Source organism: Lithobates pipiens, unplaced genomic scaffold (assembly GCF_037356315.1).
Source record: "Lithobates pipiens isolate NorthernLeopardFrog02 unplaced genomic scaffold, aLitPip1_a1.2 Scaffold_27, whole genome shotgun sequence".
NCBI lineage: Eukaryota > Metazoa > Chordata > Amphibia > Anura > Ranidae > Lithobates > Lithobates pipiens.
This window is the reverse complement of record NW_027507788.1, coordinates 85858500-85878376: the sequence shown is the minus strand read 5'-3', so window position 1 is coordinate 85878376 and position 19877 is coordinate 85858500.

Sequence of the window (19877 nt, the reverse complement as noted above, 5' to 3'; positions counted from 1 at the left end):
ACACTCCTCCTGTGTGCACAGCACTTGTCCCGCCTCCTCCCTCCGAGACAGCAGGACTATATATCTTTTATGGCTGAGAGATCGTCGGGGGCCACAAAAGATATACATGTTTAAATAACCAGGCGGGCCATTCAAAACTGGGCGATTGGCCCGCTGGCCAGACTTTGGGCATGCCTGGCTTATGATCTACCAAAACCCCCAGATCCTACTCTACTCTGGATCCCCCCCAGTTGTACTCTTCCTAGTATGTATGATGCATTCATGTTCTTAGCCCCCAAGTGCATAACTTTACATTTCTCAACATTAAACCTCATCTGTCACATAGTCACCCAATTAGACAGAGCATTGAGGTCAGCTTGTAAATTGGAGATATTGGAGACATAAATTGGAGACATCCTATAAGGAAATTATTCCACTGCATAGCTTGGTGTCATCTGCCAAGATGGAAATGTTACTTTTAATCCCAGACCCAATATCATTTATAAAGTTATTAAAAAGTAAGGGTCCCAGCACTAAACCTTGGGGTACACCACTGATAACCTTATGCCTTGTATTCCTTGTATGCCATTCCGACCACAAAATTTTTTCAGACGGATTTTGGCTGAAACTTGTGTTGCAGTTGTTGGAAAATCCGATCGCGCGGAACGAGGTGACGTTTGTTGCGTACGATGGTACTACGTAGAAGCTAGTAGCCAATAGCTTTGGTTTCGTAATTTAATCTGAGCATGCATGGCACTTTGTCCATCGGAATTCTCTACAAACGATCGGAAAAAGTTGGATTTTGTTGTCAGAAAATTTGAGATCCAGCTCTCAAACTTTTTCCGTCTGAATTTCAGATGGAAAAAGTGCAATAGAGCACACACGATCGGATTTTCCGACAACATAATCCGATCAAACCTGTTCCGTCTGAATTTCCTACCATATGTACAGGGCATTAGACCATTCAGAGTAAGAATTCTGTCTTTTATCCAGTTTTCTATCCATTTACAAACTGATATTTCCAAACCTGTAGACTTTACCTTACACATGAGCCGTGTGTGCGGAACTGTATCGAACGCTTTTGCAAAATCCAAGTAAACCATGTCCACCGCCACCCCTCTGTCCAAGGTTTTATTTACCTCCTCATAAAAAGAAATCAGGTTTGTCTGACAACTTCTGTCTTTCATGAATCCATGCTGTTGCTTAACCAGTTGCCGACCGCCGCACGACGATGTACGTCGATAGCATGGCACGGGCAGGCATATTGGCGTACATGTACGTCCCTTGCCTCCCGCGGGTCGGGGGCCCGATCGGGCCCCCGCCCGGTGCCTGCGGCGGTCGGTATTCGTGCGGGAGCGATCCCGGACGAGGGGACGGCCATTCGTTCATGGCCACCCCCTCGCGATCGCTCCCGACGAATAGGAATCCCCCGTGACATCACTTCCTCTCCTGTAATGTAAACACAGGAGAGGAAGTGATGTATTCTCTCCTCCGTGTCGGTATTTTCCGTTCCGACACGGAGGAGAGCGGATCGGTGAGTTGCACCAACACTCTACACACACAGTAGAACATGCCAGGCACACTCACACCCCCCCTTTACCCCCCGATCACCCCCCCAATTACCCCTGCCCCCCAGTCACAGTGACACCAATGTCATTTTTTTTTTTTTTTTTTTTTTTTTGCATTGGTGTCATTTGTGACTGTAATAACTGTTAGGGCAGTTAGAGTTAGCCCCCTTTAGTTCTAATGTACCCCCCTAACCCCCCCAATAAAGGTTTAACCCCGTGATCACCCCCCGTCGCCAGTGTCACTAAGGCTGGGTTCACATTGCAGCGGTTTATGAGAACGAATGTGATTCGCACCGCACTGCAGTGCAAATCACATCCGATCTCTGTGCGATTCGAGTTCAGCCATTCGCCGCACCCGCCGCACCCGCCACACCCGCCGCACCCACCGCAAATTCGCACGGGACCCTTTTTTTGGCCCGCAGCAGAATCGGATCGCATGGGTGTTCACACCATGCGATCCGAGTTTGCAGATCGCACTGCGATATGCGAACTGATCTGGGGGTGTCAGTAACATTTCACTGACACTCCCAGCAGTTCGCATAGGGCAGTGTGAACTGCCGCCGGGAGGCATGCGATGCGGGAACCCGCCGCGGATTTGCGGCGTTTCCGCATCGCTCCAGTGTGAACCCAGCCTAATAAGCGATCATTTTTCTGATCGCCGTATTAGTGTCACAGGTGACGCTAGTTAGGCAGGTAGGTATTTAGGTTCGCCGCAGCTTTTTATAGCGCCAGGGACCCCCATATACTACCGCATAAAGCCCCCTGATTGCCCCCTAGTTAACCCTTTCACCAGTGATCACCATATAACTGTTACAGGTGACGCTGGTTGGTTAGTTATTTTTTATAGTTTCAGGGCACCCACCATTTATTACCTAATAAAGGTTTAACCCCCTGATCACCCGGCGGGTGTCATTTGTGACTAATAACTGTTAGGGCAGTTAGGGTTAGCCCCCTTTAGTTCTAAGGTACCCCCCTAACCCCCCCAATAAAGGTTTAACCCCGTGATCACCCCCCGTCGCCAGTGTCACTAAGGCTGGGTTCACATTGCAGCGGTTTATGAGAACGGATGTGATTCGCACCGCACTGCAGTGCAAATCACATCCGATCTCTGTGCGATTCGAGTTCAGCCATTCGCCGCACCCGCCGCACCCGCCACACCCGCCGCAAATTCGCACGGGACCCTTTTTTTGGCCCGCAGCAGAATCGGATCGCATGGGTGTTCACACCATGCGATCCGAGTTTGCAGATCGCACTGCGATATGCGAACTGATCTGGGGGTGTCAGTAACATTTCACTGACACTCCCAGCAGTTCGCATAGGGCAGTGTGAACTGCCGCCGGGAGGCATGCGATGCGGGAACCCGCCGCGCATTCGTGGCGTTCCCGCATCGCTCCAGTGTGAACCCAGCCTAATAAGCGATCGTTTTTCTGATCGCTGTATTAGTGTCACAGGTGACGCTAGTTAGGCAGGTAGGTATTTAGGTTCGCCGCAGCTTTTTATAGCGCCAGGGACCCCCATATACTACCGCATAAAGCCCCCTGATTGCCCCCTAGTTAACCCTTTCACCAGTGATCACCATATAACTGTTACAGGTGACGCTGGTTGGTTAGTTATTTTTTTATAGTTTCAGGGCACCCGCCATTTATTACCTAGTCTCACTAGTGTACCCCTAAATTTAGGGGTGTCTACTTTCCAAAATGGGGTCATTTGGGGGGGGTTTGTGCCATCTTGGCATTTTATGGCCTTCAAAACTGTAACGCCCTTAGAAAGCCTGAAGGCGGTGCTTGGTTTTCGGGGCCCCGTACGCGGCTAGGCTCCCAAAAAGTCCCACATATGTGGTATCCCCGTACTCAGGAGAAGCAGCAGAATTTATTTTGGGGTGTCATTTCACATATGCCCATGGCATGCGTGAGCAATATATCATTTAGTGACAACTTTGTGAAAAAAAAAAAAAAAAAAAAAAGTTTGTAATTTTCCCGCAACTTGTGGCAAAATATAAAATATTCCATGGACTCAACATGCCTCTCAGCAAATAGCTTGGGGTGTCTACTTTCTAAAATGGGGTCATTTGTGGGGGTTTTGTGCCATCTTGGCATTTTATGGCCTTCAAAACTGTAATAGGTAGTGAGAAGTGAACTCAAAAATTTACGCCCTTAGAAAGCCTGAAGGCGGTGCTTGGTTTTCGGGGCCCCGTACGCGGCTAGGCTCCCAAAAAGTCCCACATATGTGGTATCCCCGTACTCAGGAGAAGCAGCAGAATTTATTTTGGGGTGTCATTTCACATATGCCCATGGCATGTGTGAGCAATATATCATTTAGTGACAACTTTGTGAAAAAAAAAAAAAAAAAAAAAAAGTTTGTAATTTTCCCGCAACTTGTGGCAAAATATAAAATATTCCATGAACTCAACATGCCTCTCAGCAAATAGCTTGGGGTGTCTACTTTCTAAAATGGGGTCATTTGTGGGGGTTTTGTGCCATCTTGGCATTTTATGGCCTTCAAAACTGTAATAGGTAGTGAGAAGTGAACTCAAAAATGTACGCCCTTAGAAAGCCTGAAGGCGGTGCTTGGTTTTCGGGGCCCCGTACGCGGCTAGGCTCCCAAAAAGTCCCACATATGTGGTATCCCCGTACTCAGGAGAAGCAGCAGAATTTATTTTGGGGTGTTATTTCACATACGCCCATAGCATGTGTGAGCAATATATCATTTAGTGACAACTTTGTGTAAAAAAAAAAAAAAATTTTTTTTTTGTCATTATTCAATCGCTTGAGGCAAAAAAATAAAATATTCAATGGGCTCAACATGCCTCTTATCAATTTCCTTAGGGGGTCTACTTTCCAAAATGGGGTCATTTGGGGGGGTTTTGTACTGCCCTGCCATTTTAGCACCTCAAGAAATGAGATAGGCAGTCGTAAACTAAAAGCTGCGTAAATTGCAGAAAACGTACCTTAGTTTGTAGATGTGACAACTTTTGCGCAAACCAATAAATATACAATTATTGACTTTTTTTTTACCAAAGACATGTGGCTGAATACATTTTGGCCTAAATGTATGACTAAAATTGAGTTTATTGGATTTTTCTAATAACAAAAAGTAGAAAATATCATTTTTTTTCAAAATTTGCGGTCTTTTTACGTTTATATCGCAAAAAATAAAAATCGCAGAGGCAATCAAATACCATCAAAAGAAAGCTCTATTTGTGGGAAGAAAAGGACGCAAATTTTGTTTGGGTACAACATTGCATGACCGCGCAATTACCAGTTAAAGCAGCGCAGTGCCAAAGTGTAAAAAGACCTCTGGTCATTTACCAGCAAAATGGTCCGGTCTGAAAGTGGTTAAAATATTTTTTTCCTGCAAGAACTCGTCTATGTGGTCTTTTATTAATCTCTCCATTATCTTCCCAATTATAGAAGTTAAACTAACAGGTCTATAGTTACTAGGACACTGATCGTCATTGAAGCGATGCAAAGGCACCTGGAGGGAAAGAAGGCACAGAGCACAGGCACACAGGAAGGAATGCGCTGCCAGCAGTAGCAGAGCCCAGTGCTGGAATTTGGTCCTGCTGCCTTGGACAACCCTTTGCTGCTTGTACCCTCCTCCTTTGGGCAATACTAGTTCATGGTGTCCCACACCTTATAAATCCCTCTATCCTTTAGAATGTCTTTATCTTTCAGACAAACTACATATTGGTAATGTCTTTCATGACTAATACCATCAGTGGAGACTCTAGCGGTAGAGTCAATGGGCATTCTAGGCTCTCTCCCGAACATCAGGAAATTGGGAGAATCCTATGCTGTCGTGTCTGGTGTTGTTATAATATGGACCATGGTTTCAACCCTGTGGCTCCAGGTACACTGATTGTCAGCATGTAAGATAGTTACTGTAGCATATTAAGCAAACCCTGTTGAATCTCTGAGGGAGAGTATCACCTCTGTGAATGTTCAGCAACTGAAATAATTCCTTAATTAGTTTGCTCTCAAAATGTCTGCCCTAATTTGAGTGTAAAAAAAAGGGTATGAACAGTGCAGCGCTAAAAACACTCTGTTCGGACATGAATCCAAGGAAAAAAAACATACATAAAATGTATTTAAAAAAAAAGGTAAATCACTCACATTTCAGTAAAACATCAAAAGCATAGAAAGTCTAGTTGTAGTGGAATAGACAAGACAGTAGAGTCAGGTATAGGGTCTACTGTCCTGTCTATGCTACTACAACTTGGCTTTCAATGCTTTTGATGTTCTACTGAAATGTGACCGATTTACCTTTTTTAATATAAATTTTATGTACAGTTGTACATGTTGAGTCTCCTATCTTTTCTCATTGGATTCATGTCCTAACGGAGTATTGATTGATGAGAGGACTCTACACTCTGAAAGGTTTTATAAGTTTACATACCATTCCATTGGCTACGGTGGTTGTCGACATTTGACATTGATTCCAGTTTAGATTCCCTGTTCAGGTGTTGAGACACCAAAGCTCGTTTCACCCATTTGGCATGTACTAAATAGGATCCCACTGTTCTGATAAGCCGCCTTACACTATGTTTGGTGGCAGAAGGTTTTCACAGCGATGATTTCTTTTCACTTGGGTGATTGAATATTAATAGCTGAATCACAAATATATGGACATTCCTTCAAAACATGAACTGATCAGGAGCTTATGAGTTTTTCTATATATTCACTTGTATAATTTTTTTACTTTATAATTCATATTTATTCATATTTGTATGATTTATGTTTTTAGTGCTGCACTGTTTATACCCTTTTTTTTTGTATAAGTTGTCTTTCGTAGTGCTGGCTGCTTTATATTTCCGAGCACTAAGTGCGGTTTAATACTAAACTACTAATCTGAGTGTAACCTGTGGGGTAGGCCGTAATGAATTAAATACTTTTCTCAAAGCACTCTCACGACTGTAGCTGTCCTTTTTTCCTTGGTGAGAAAAGCTTGGGCATATCAGGTAAAGTGGTTGGTCACCACTAGTACATTTGCAATTTCTCTTGAATCATTGTCAAAAAAAAAAAATCTATACTGACTAAGTCCATAGGGCTCAAACTCTGTAAGAACTCGATTTGCGCAGCCCAGATTGGCAGGGCTTTCCTTTCTAAACATTTGAGGCAATGTCTTCATAGAATTGCAACAGTGTCTCTTTTCTTGGGCAAGTAGAAATGGTCTTGAATAGGGATGAGCCGAACACCCCCCGGTTCGGTTCGCACCAGAACTTGCGAACGACCCCCGCGTTCGTTATGAACGTTCGAACCCCATTGAAGTCTATGGGACTCGAACGTTCGAAATGGAAAGTGCTAATTTTAATGGCTAATATGCAAGATAGTGTCCTAAAAAGGGTTTGGGGACCTGCCTCCTGCCTCAGGGGACATGGGTCACTGCAAAAAAAAGTTTTAAAAACTGCCGTTTTGGCGAGAGCACTGATTTTAATGACGATTAAAGTGAAAAAAAAAGGTGAAATATTCCTTTAAATATGGTGCCTGGGGGGTGTCTGTAGTATGCCTGTGAAGTGCCACGTGTTTCCCGTGTTTAGAACAGTCCCTGCACCAAATGACATTAAACGGAAATAACACCATTTAAAACTGCTTGCGGTTTTAATGTTATATCTGGTTCCTGCAATATGGTTGAAAATCATTGAGAAAAATGGCATGGGTAGCCCTCCCTGCCCATTACCAGCCTATTTGGGTCTTGTACGCATATTAAGGGGAACCCCGTACCCATATTAAAAAAAGGAAATGCGTGTGGCCCCCAGGCCCTATATACTCAGAACAGCAGTATACAGGCGGTGCAAACAAGACAGGGACTGTGTAGGTTTGTTGTGTTAAGTTGAATCTGTTTGTAATTTTCAACCGGTACATTTTGAAAGTAGCTCCAGTCAAAAAAACTATTTTTAAGCTTTTTGGAAAACATAGGGAAGGGTTATCACCCCTGTATAGTTTGTTTTGTCATCCATCTTTTTTCATCTCACTTGCTGCTGTCTCCTTGCGTTTGCAAGTAGGAGATGTTTGTAAGTTGGATGTTTGAAAGTAGGGGCCTGCCCTATATTATAGCGGTATGTACTGGGTACAGGTATCTCACTTGCTGCTGTCTCCTTGCGTTTGCAAGTAGGAGATGTTTGTAAGTTGGATGTTTGAAAGTAGGGGCCTGCCCTATATTATAGCGGTATGTACTGGGTACAGAGCACGCAGACAGCACGCACTATCTCCTAACACTACTGACTGCAAGCTCTATTATTAACCACTTGACCACTGGGCACTTAAACACCCTTAATAACCAGACCAATTTTCAGCTTTCGGTGCCCTCACATTTTGAATGACAATTACTCAGTCATGCAACACTGGACCTATAGGAAATGTTTGTCCTTTTTTTCACACAAATAGAGCTTTCTTTTGGTGGTATTTAATCACCTCTCAGTTTTTTATTTTTTGTGCTATAAAAGAAAAAAGACCGAAAATTCTGCGAAAAAATGAATTTTTCTTCGTTTCTGTTATAAAATTTAGCAGATTAGTAATTTTTTCTTCATAAATTTTGGCCAAAATTCATACTACTACATATCTTTGGTAAAAATAAGTACAAATTGGTGGATATTATTTGGTCTTTGTGAAAGTTATAGAGTCCACAAGCTATGGTGCCAATATCTGAAAATTGATCACACCTGAAGTACTGACGGCCTATTTCCTTTTTTTTTTTTTTTAACAAAATTGTCATATTATCAGGTTATTTCACACACACAGCATATGCATACCACAAATTACACCCCAAAACACATTCTGCTATTACTCCCGAGTACGGCGATACCACATGTGTGAGACTTTTACACAGCGTGGCCACATACAGAGGCCCAACATGCAGGGAGCGCCATCAGGCATTCTGGAGCACCCAGGCCAATTCTGACATTTCTCTCCTACATGTAAAAATCATCATTTATTTGCTAGAAAATTACAGAGAACCCCAAAACATTATATATATATTTTTTTTTAGCAAAGACCCTGGAGAATACAATGGTGGTCGTTGCAAATTTTTATCTCACACGGTATTTGCACAGCAATTTTTCAAACGCGTTTTTTTGGGTGAAAAAACAGTTTTGTGCTTAAAAAACAAACAAAAAAAACAGTAAAGTTAGCCCAATGTTTGCATAAAGTGAAAGATGAAGTTATGCTGAGTAAATAGATATCAAACATGTCACTCTTCAAAATTGCACATGCCCGTGGAATGGCGCCAAACGTCGCTACTTAAAAAATCCCCATAGGCGACACTTTAAATTTTTTTTTACTGGTTACATGTTTTGAGTTACAGAGGAGGTCTAGGACTAGAATTATTGCTCTCGCTCTAACGTTCTCGGCGATACCTCACATGTGTGGTTTGAACACCGTTTTCATATGTGGGCGGGGCTTACGCATGCGTTCGCTTCTGCATGCGAGCACATGGGGACATGGGCGCTTTAAAATTTTTTTTTTTTTTTATTGTTCATTTTACTTTATTTATTTTAGTTTGACATTTTTTTCCCCAAAAATATATTTTTGATCACTTTTATTCCTATTACAAGGAATGTAAACATCCCTTGTAATAGGAATATGGGGTGACAGGTCCTCTTTACAGTGAAATCTGGGGGTCAATATGACCCCACATCTCACCTCTAGGCTGGGAAGCCTGAAATAAAAAATAAAAAAAAGATTCTGGCTTTGATCGTACTGGCGAGTTGGTAGAAGCACCGGAGGGCGGTGAGGGGTGGGGGGCGTCTATGGCTGGGTATTTCAGGGTATCACCGAGTATGGCTGGGTATCTCCGAGTATGGCTGGGTATAGCAATTTATGGCAGGGTATTGCAGAGTATTGGCGGGGTATTGGCGGGGTACTACAGAGTAATAGCAGGGTACTGCAGAGTATTGGGGGGTACTCCAGAGTAATGGCAGGGTACTGCAGAGTAATGGGGGTTACTGCAGAGTAATAGGGGGTACTGCAGAGTAATGGCAGGGTACTGCAGAGTAATGGCACGGTACTGCACTGCAGAGTAATGGCGGGGTACTGCAGAGTAATGGCGGGTACTGCAGAGTATTGGGGGGTACTGCAGAGTATTGGGGGGTACTCCAGAGTAATGGCAGGGTACTGCAGAGTAATGGGGGTTACTGCAGAGTAATGGGGGGTACTGCAGAGTAATGGCAGGGTACTGCAGAGTAATGGCAGGGTACTGCACTGCAGAGTAATGGCGGGGTACTGCAGAGTAATTGCGGGTACTGCAGAGTATTGGGGGGTACTGCAGAGTAATGGGGGGTACTGCAGAGTAATGGCAGGGTACTGCAGAGTAATGGCAGGGTACTGCAGAGTAATGGCGGGGTACTGCAGAGTATGCACTGGTATTGCAGAGTATTGGCAGGGAATTGAGGGGTTAAATTCGGTGAGCAGCGATGTGGGCACTGCAGATGCAGCCCACATCGCTGCTGACACTGATCTCTTTCCCCTCCGCTGTACCGATCGGTACAGAGAGGGGAGGGAGGAACCGGCGTCATAACATGACGCCGGTTTGTTTACAAGTGATCACTCCGTCATTTGACGGAGCGATCACGTGGTAAACGGCCGCGACGGGCTGGTATTTAAGGTACCGACCCCACATGGGTCGTGGTTCCATCTTTGATTTTCTGTTTGTTTGGTGGTCCTTCTGACCCAGCCCCATGACCCTCCTGGCCTGGGGTGTGAAACCATGCATTCTGAGTCTCGGGGCCGGCTGGTCCGAGGCAACGCAACTGCAGGGATGGGCCCGAGTGGATTTTGGGGCCTATTGATCCAAGGGTGGTCTGGTGCCGTCTCATCTGAAGGGAGAGGCCCAGCAACTGAAGAACCCCAGGGGAGGACTCTTCAGGAGAAGGCTGTGTGCAAGGCTGGCTTCTCTGAAGGAGCCTGGAGGCTTAGTTGAAGGACTCAACCTGGATCCACACTCATGCTGTATCGCCGGATCGGCTGAGAGAACCTGGTACCATATGATAGCTCTCTAAATTTATCTATGTCCCTCAGTAACGCTCAAGTGTACATCACAAGTCTGTGGCAGAGACTTTGTCAAACACCCTACCGGCTGCTAGGCCTAGTGAGAGGAGGTCTAATCCAGCTACAAAACGGTCTTTATTCTCTGGATTTATTATAAGGACTTCCTTTATTTTTTGCAACCTAAGTAGCTGAACTTACTCCTAAACCTCTACCCTCTATTGAAAGACTCTGTTTCTGTTACAAATAAATAACCCAAAAGAAGATTCAGTGTCAGTTTCCACATTCTTTAGGCCATCTACCATGGGAATCCCTAGACGTAGAAGCAAACAAGAAGGTAACGGTAAGCCCAATAAAATCAGCAGCTCCTTCGGGGGTCAGTGCTACATAAATATTTCCCAATCTCTTAGGTATGGACCACACTCAGTAGGTAACGTCTTCCTCAACATCCCCTGGTCCCCTGGTCTTTGGCACTCACAAGGATTTAGAGCAGTTCTCAATTGACCCCAATGCCACAATGTAAAATCCACATGGAGCACATATGGTCTCTGGGCATCAGCATATGCTAAGACTGGTGCTTCTGTCCACTTTTTCAATTGAGTGAAAGTCTATTCACATGCAGAAGTCCAGTGTCCCAAAAAAGGGCTCCTGGAAGACCTCTTTTGCATCTCTTGACTGCACATGCCAGTCTTCAAAAGATCATGAAGTGCTTTGGCTCAATCTCCACTTACCCTCTTCCCGTTCCAGCACTGTCCCTGCTCCCCTCCTTGCTCCAGTGCCATTATTGTCATTCTGCTCATTTCATGTGAGTCCTGTCATTTACACATCAGCATGCAGGCTTGGCTCAAAGCATTCCAAGCCTGAGCAGCAGATACAAGTCATTACATTTACAGTCTTAGAAGAATGCCCACCCCCGCACTGCTGTCGGAAGAAGAAAAAGCTGTGGTGACAATGCCATTAGACCCGCAAGAAGACTTTGAGGAAAATTATATGTAGGGTTTTTTCAAAAAGTACCGGTGGTGGGAAGGGGGGAGGTCATGATGGCATAGCGGTGTGGCAATCCTGGAGTTCTGCTTTAAAAGATGCTTAACTGTTAAATGTATCTGGCTTCAATGTCCAGTGGTGGAAACAAGATATACCTGTGCTCAGATCCCAAAAGCTTGTACATGCATATAATCTACCAGATGCTAAAGGGGTATGATCACATTAGCAATAAAAATACAGGATGAACCATGTGCACACTGCCATACCCTTTCAAGCAAACTTTGCAATACAAAATAGGGATATTTAGTTCACACATATTGCAATACATGTTTAAGCTGGCCAACTGCGTCAAAGTAATCCCTCTTTAGCCAGCCCTACTCTGCTTTGCCAATGCAAATGCTACTGTGGACACAATGCTAACCTGGGGCAATAAGACACAACATGGGGGAGAGCGACATGGTTTTCGGTCTGGCCACTGACCTGCAATACAAAGCAAAAACAAGATATACCTGTGCTCAGATCCCAATAGCTTGTACATGCATATAATCTACCAGGTGCTAAAGGGGTGTGACCACTGTGAGGGGGTTAGCTCGGCAGCGGGTGTGTGTGACCCCCTGGATGGGTTCACAACACAAAGTCAGGCACAGCAGACAGCGGTGTAGGTTCAAAAAACAAAAGATCCGGTTTATTTATGCTCCATGCAGTGATACATATAACAGCCAAACAAAATAAAACAAGAAAATAAATCCTGGTCAGCTTGACCTCTAACTACACACATAGACTCCCTGTCTAACAACTGGGTACAGCCTTGTGCTGTACCAGTCCCTGCCTTTGTTGTAAAGGTTTTGCCACACAGGCGTTAACTCACCGCACAGTACAGGTGACACACTCCCCAGTCTATACAACACAAAACTGGTTCCAGGATGGAGCATCTCCCTATGCATGCTGGGGTTTTTTGTAGAGGCCTTAATGAGCCCACTTGCTTCAGCTGGGCTCATTAACTCTTCCCCTCTAATTGTAAAAGTCTGCATAAAGCCTGAATCTAGGACACACATATTTACCATCCTGGATACAACCAGGTGACTTCACCTGCCTGCTGCCACATACCCCCCCCTCTTGTTTCAACCTTGGGGTTGTAACACCAGCAGTCAGACACGCATGTATCTGAGACAAAGCATCCACATTCCCCATTTTAACACCAGGGCGATGCTTAACTGTAAAGTTAAATTCCTGTAGGGCTAGGAACCACCTATTTACTCTTCTATTGGTCTCCTTGTTCTGAGCCATCCACTTTAAAGGAGCGTGATCAGTCAACAGGTCAAAGTGCCTACCTAGCAGATAGTACCGAAGGGAATCTAGAGCCCACTTCACTGCTAAACATTCCTTCTCAATCGTGGAGTAATTTACCTCATGGGACTTCAACTTCCTGCTGAGGTAAATGACTGGGTGCTCTTCCCCGTTCCAGACCTGGGATAACACTGCTCCTAACCCAACGTCTGATGCATCAGTTTGTACCACGAAGTCCTTAGAGAAGTCTGGTGAGTACAACACTGGCTGGCTACATAAGGCTGTTTTTAAGGACTGAAATGCTTCCTCAGCCTCTGGGGACCATTTAACCATAACCGACTCTTTCCCTTTTGTCAGGTTGGTGAGGGGCACAGCCTGAGAAGCAAAATGGGGAATGAATCGTCGATAATAGCCAGCGATTCCCAGAAAGGCTCGTACCTGTTTCTTGCTGTTGGGACGTGGCCAACTCTGTATGGCCTCGACTTTATTGACTTGGGGTTTTATCACCCCCCTCCCAATAGTGTACACAAGATATTTGGCCTCCTCCTGTCCAATGGTACACTTCTTTGGATTGGCCGTAAACCCAGCTTCCCGGATAGAGTCTAGGACTGCTTGTACTTTTGGCAAATGTGAGACCCAGTCTGTGCTATGGATAATCACATCATCCAGGTAAGCTGCAGCATATTTCTGATGGGGCCTCAGAATCTTATCCATTTTCCGCTGGAATGTTGCCGGTGCATTCTGTAACCCAAACGGCATTCTCTTATATTGGAATGCCCCATCTGGGGTTACAAACGCAGTTTTCTCCTTGGCCGACTCGGCCAGGGGAATTTGCCAATACCCTTTGGTGAGATCAAGAGTTGTCATATATCGGGCTGTTCCCAGCCGGTCAATCAACTCATCTATACGTGGCATGGGGTAGGTGTCAAATTTTGTAACTTTATTTAATTGTCTAAAATCGTTACAAAACCGCCAGCTCCCATCAGGTTTGGGCACTAGTACGATAGGACTGGACCAGTCACTCTGGGACTCCTCTATCACACCCAATTCCAGCATCCTTTGAACCTCCCCACGTATTGCCTCCCGTCGGGCCTCTGGTATTCTATAAGGTTTTAGTTTTACCCTTTCTCCTGGCGGGGTGATAATGTCATGCTCTACGCCAGATGTTTGTCCCGGAAGCTCAGAGAAAATCTCTTTGTTACGAAGTACAAACTCTTTAACCTCCTGTTGTTGGGGTTTCGATAAGGTGTCTGCTATTCCAACCTCAGGAACTAAGCAATCAGGCTGTACTTGTGACAAAGTCTCTGCGACTAGGGATTCCCTATCCCTCCAGGCTTTCAGCAGATTGACGTGATAGATCTGCTCCGGCTTTCGCCTTCCTGGCTGTCTAACCCTGTAGTTCACCTCACTCATTTTTTCAATTACTTCATATGGACCTTGCCATTTGGCCAGAAATTTGCTTTCAACCGTAGGGACTAGCACCAAGACCCTATCCCCCGGGGAAAAAGTACGGGTCTTGGCCCCACGGTTGTACACTCTCTGCTGTGCTAACTGCGCTTGGGTTAAATGTTCCTTTACAATTGGCATTACCTGTGCAATTCTATCTTGCATCAGGGCAACATGCTCAATCACACTCCTGTGAGGAGAACTCTCATTTTCCCAAGTTTCCTTGGAGATATCCAGCAGCCCTCTTGGGTGTCTCCCATAGAGCAACTCGAAGGGTGAGAAACCCGTAGAGGATTGGGGTACCTCCCTAATGGCAAACATCAGATAGGGTATTAGACAATCCCAATTCTTTCCATCTCTATCCACCACCTTCTTTAACATTTGTTTTAGGGTTTTGTTGAATCTTTCAACCAACCCATCTGTTTGGGGGTGATACACAGATGTACGCAATTGCTTCACTTTGTACAACTTGCATAATTCTTTCATAACCCGGGACATAAAGGGTGTACCTTGGTCCGTAAGCAGTTCCTTACAAATACCCACGCGGCTAAAAACAAGAGATAGCTCTTTGGCTATGGTTTTGGCTGAGGTATTTCGGAGAGGAATTGCTTCCGGATAACGGGTGGCATAGTCCAAAATAACCAAAATGTACTGATGCCCCCTAGCAGACTTCATTATCGGACCTACCAAATCCATTGCGATCCTCTCAAAGGGGACCTCAATGATAGGAAGAGGTACCAGTGGGTTACGGAAATGTGGCATAGGTGCCGACTTCTGACACACAGGGCAGGAGGAACAATACTTTTCTATTTCCTTCATGACCCCAGGCCAATAGAATCTCTGCAGTACCCTCTCTCTGGTTTTCTGGTCCCCAGATGACCTCCCAGAATGTGTCCATGAGCCAATTCTAACACCAACTTCCTGTAAGGTTTGGGCACTACAAGTTGCTCAATGGTTTCTTCTGCCCTTTGAGCCACTCGATATAGCAGGTCCCTTTCCATAGTGAAGTAAGGATAAGGGCAAGTCTTATCTGGGTTCACTAACTCGCCATCTATTTTCACCACATTTTCCCGTGCCTTTATTAGGGTGGGGTCTTTTAACTGTTCTGTGGCAAAATTTTCCCTGTGAACCTCAAGATCCGAAAACTCCACAGACGGCATGTTTTCATCTGAGGATGTTGGCTCCTCCCCAGTTTCTCGAGTTTCCCCCGCCAATACCGACAAGGGAAATTCAGGAGAGTCCTCACCACTCCCAGAGGAATTCTGGTCATCTTCCTGGTTTATAGGGGCACCAATGGGGGCCTCAGGACAATCCCAGAGTTCCCAGAATTTTGGAAAATCCCTTCCCACAATAGCATCATGTGGTAAGTGAGCCACTAACCCCACCTGATGAGAGAGGTTACCTTTGGGGGTCTCAAAAAACACTGAAGTTACAGGATACTCTCGGGTGTCCCCATGCACACAAATAACAGCCACTCTGTTCTTCCCAGAGACCTCTGTAGTAACTAATTCAGCTTTTATCAATGTTACCAGGCTACCTGAATCTAGCAACACATCAACATGTCTACCATTAATACACATTTTACATAAATGTTTCTCAGGTCCCCGAATGGCAGTGCATGCAACTGTCGCAAACAGCGACTGACGTCTCTCCCTTATAAAGTCACATTGCATAGGCTCATCCACAACTGGGCAATTGGCTGCAATATGTCCCTCTTGCCGGCAGCGGTAGCAAATAATCTTTTTCGCTGCCTCTTGCAGCATGGGCTTCCTGGGCTGCTCCCGCCAGACCTTAGGTAGAACTCCCACCCTCTCACTCTCTCCACCCTCACCCCTTGGAGTCATCTTACCCGCCACTGGGGATGATCTGGTCTTAGGGGGGAAAGTCTGTGAGTCCCTGGAAGAGGTGGTCAGGTTCTCTGTAGCCAAGTACCTCTCAACCAGATCCACAAGTTTATCTGCATTTTCTGGGTCTCCATGGCTTACCCATTTTTGGATGGCAGTAGGAAGAGCTCTCAGGAAACGATCCATAACCACACGTTCCACAATGTTTGGTGCAGTCAAAGTCTCTGGCTGCAGCCACTTCCTGCTCAGGTGAATGAGATCATACATTTGAGACCTGGGAGGTTTTCCAACCTGAAAAGTCCAGTTATGCACACGCTGAGCCCGGACGGCCAGGGTGACACCCAGCCGTGCCAATATTTCTGCTTTTAGCACCACATAGTCTTTTGCTTGGTCAGGCTCTAGGTCATAATAAGCTTTCTGCGATTCCCCAGTTAACAGAGGGGCCACCAGTCCAGCCCATTGCTCCTTAGGCCACTTTTCCCTTTCAGCAGTCCTTTCAAATGTGGTCAAAAACACCTCCGGATCATCCTCTCCAGTCATTTTTGTCAGTAAACGGCTCACACCAAAGGATGCGGTATTATTGTAACCACTTGCTTCATTGGTCTGCGGACGTTGCTGTATTAATGTCTCTATTTTCTGTTGAAAATTCTGCTCTTGCTTCTGCAACAGGTCTATGAAGCGGGCTTCAGATCGCTGCTGGGCTTGTTGCTGAGCTTCCAAACTCTGCTGGTGAGCCTTCTGCTGATTTTCCAAACTCTGCTGCAAAGTTGCATTTGTCTGCTGCTGGACTGCAAGGCTCTGTTGTTGAGCTGCAAGGCTCTTTTGTAAAGCTGCATTTGTTTGCTGCTGATTTGCATTTGCTTGTTGCTGGTTTGCATTTGCTAGAGCCAGCTGTCTCAGTATCTCCTCCATGCTGGCCTTAACAAAAAAAAACTGCCAAAATTCTCCACCAACTGTGAGGGGGTTAGCTCGGCAGTGGGTGTGTGTGACCCCCTGGATGGGTTCACAACACAAAGTCAGGCACAGCAGACAGCGGTGTAGGTTCAAAAAACAAAAGATCCGGTTTATTTATGCTCCATGCAGTGATACATATAACAGCCAAACAAAATAAAACAAGAAAATAAATCCTGGTCAGCTTGACCTCTAACTACACACATAGACTCCCTGTCTAACAACTGGGTACAGCCTTGTGCTGTACCAGTCCCTGCCTTTGTTGTAAAGGTTTTGCCACACAGGCGTTAACTCACCGCACAGTACAGGTGACACACTCCCCAGTCTATACAACACAAAACTGGTTCCAGGATGGAGCATCTCCCTATGCATGCTGGGGTTTTTTGTAGAGGCCTTAATGAGCCCACTTGCTTCAGCTGGGCTCATTAACTCTTCCCCTCTAATTGTAAAAGTCTGCATAAAGCCTGAATCTAGGACACACATTTACCATCCTGGATACAACCAGGTGACTTCACCTGCCTGCTGCCACACCACATTAACAAAAAAGTGTGTAATTGCAAAAGAGAACAATTGCTGAAAGTGATTTTAAAGTGGATTCGGCAAGAGAAAGAAAGGTCCGTTCCTCAGGACCCCCACCTCTTTTATAGATACTTGTACAAAAACATATCTAAATTGTAAGCTCTAACAAGCAGGGCTCCCCGGTTCCTCTTGTATTGAACTGTATTGTAACTGTACTGTACTGTCTACCCTCATGTTGTAAAGCGCTGCGCAAACTGTTGGTGCTATATAAATCCTATAAAATAATAATACATATGAGGTAAAAAGTTAAAATATATACTTACTGTAAGGGATCTTCCCGGGGTAGGGTGTGTTTGGACACAGTTCACAGCAAACTTGGAATTTGATAAAGCAGATCTTGGCGTTTATTCGTGGTACAAACAGTCCAGCAAACAAAATATACAGCAACACCGTGCTTTCTAAGTACAACAAAAATAAAAGTCCTAGCCCGGCTGGGCGCTTACTAACAGGTTCTGCTCACCTATCTGACACTTACAAACACAGCGTCTTTCGCCTGGATATCGCAGGGTGAGTTTTAGCTCCAACAGTGGCTGTGCTTGCAGCTTCCTTCAACACACAGATTGTTCATTCCCTGGCTGAGAACAATCACCTGCAGACCCTACAGAGCCTTTAGCTTCCCAGGCTAATTAGGATCCAAGCTCACCTGATCCCAAACCCAGAACTGGATCGGGGGATGTGGAATGACAGGTCCCTCTACCAAACCTACCTGCCATTCCATATAAACCCAGGCCCGGCAAAATTAAATAACAATTCAGCAGCATATCGCTGCTGAGAAACTGATCCATCCTGGATTTACCATCTCACACTGTGTAGCAACCTAGGTGAGATGTACACCCCCTCGATCACTTCTCCAGTGACATGTCTACATATCCCCCCCCTCTTTTTCAGACCGGAGGGCTGAGCCTTTTGTCCCCACAGACAACTTACCCTCGACAATGCGTCAGCATTTGCCTGTAATTTCCCTGGCCTGTGTTCCACAGTGAAATTAAAGTTTTGTAGGGAGAGAAACCATCTAGTCACTCTTGCATTTCTCTCCTTGTTTAACTTCATCCATGTTAGGGGGGCATGGTCTGTCACCAACTTGAATTTCCTGCCTAGCAAGTAATACTTTAACGATTCTAGGGCCCACTTTACTGCCAAACACTCTCGCTCCACAATGGCATAATTTTTCTCGGCCGGGGTTAGTTTTCTACTCAAGTACGTCACCGGATGCTCCTCACCATTCACTACTTGTGAGAGTACTGCACCTAAGCCTGTGTTAGAGGCATCTGTCTGGACCAGAAACTCTCGTTTGAAATCGGGGGTAACTAACACAGGTGGTTGGCACAAGGCAGACTTAAGGCTTTGGAAAGCCTTCTCGGCCTCTGGGGTCCACGTGACCATTGCTGTCTTTCCGCCCTTTGTCAAGTCAGTTAGTGGAGCAGCAACTGAGGCAAAGTTCGGCACAAACCTACGGTAATACCCCGTAATACCCAGGAAAGCTCTAACCTGTTTCCTTGTCAGGGGTCTAGGCCAATTCTGTATTGCCTCAATTTTATTTAGCTGTGGCTTAATCAACCCTCTCCCAATAATGTAGCCTAGATATTTGGCCTCTTCTAGGGCTAGAGCACACTTCTCGGCATTTATGGTCAACCCCGCATCACTTATGGCATCCAACACGGCCTGTACCTTACAGAGGTGACTTTCCCAATCAGGGCTAAAAATGACCACATCATCGAGGTAGGCAGCTGAGTAATCACGATGTGGTCGCAGAATCAAGTCCATCAACCTCTGGAAAGTTGCAGGCGCTCCATGTAACCCGAATGGCATCACTACATACTGGAATAGCCCATCAGGGGTGGAGAATGCAGTTTTCTCTTTAGCCTCACCAGAAAGTGGAATCTGCCAGTAGCCCTTTGTGAGATCGAGAGTGGTTATGTACCTGGCGTTACCCAACTTCTCAATCAACTCATCTACCCTGGGCATAGGATACGCATCGAACTTGGAGATCTCATTCAACTTTCTGAAATCGTTACAGAACCTCCAAGTTCCATTGGGCTTTGGGATTAGCACAATTGGGCTGGACCATTCACTCTGTGACACCTCAATTACCCCCAGAGCAAGCATACGTTTTACCTCGGCAGATACGGCTTCCCTACGTGCCTCCGGTATCCTATAGGGCTTAAGGTTTACTCTGCTTCTAGGCTCAGTTTCAATGTGATGATGGATGAGGTGTGTACGCCCTGGGAGGTCAGAGAACTTTTTTTTGTTTTTCTGTAAAA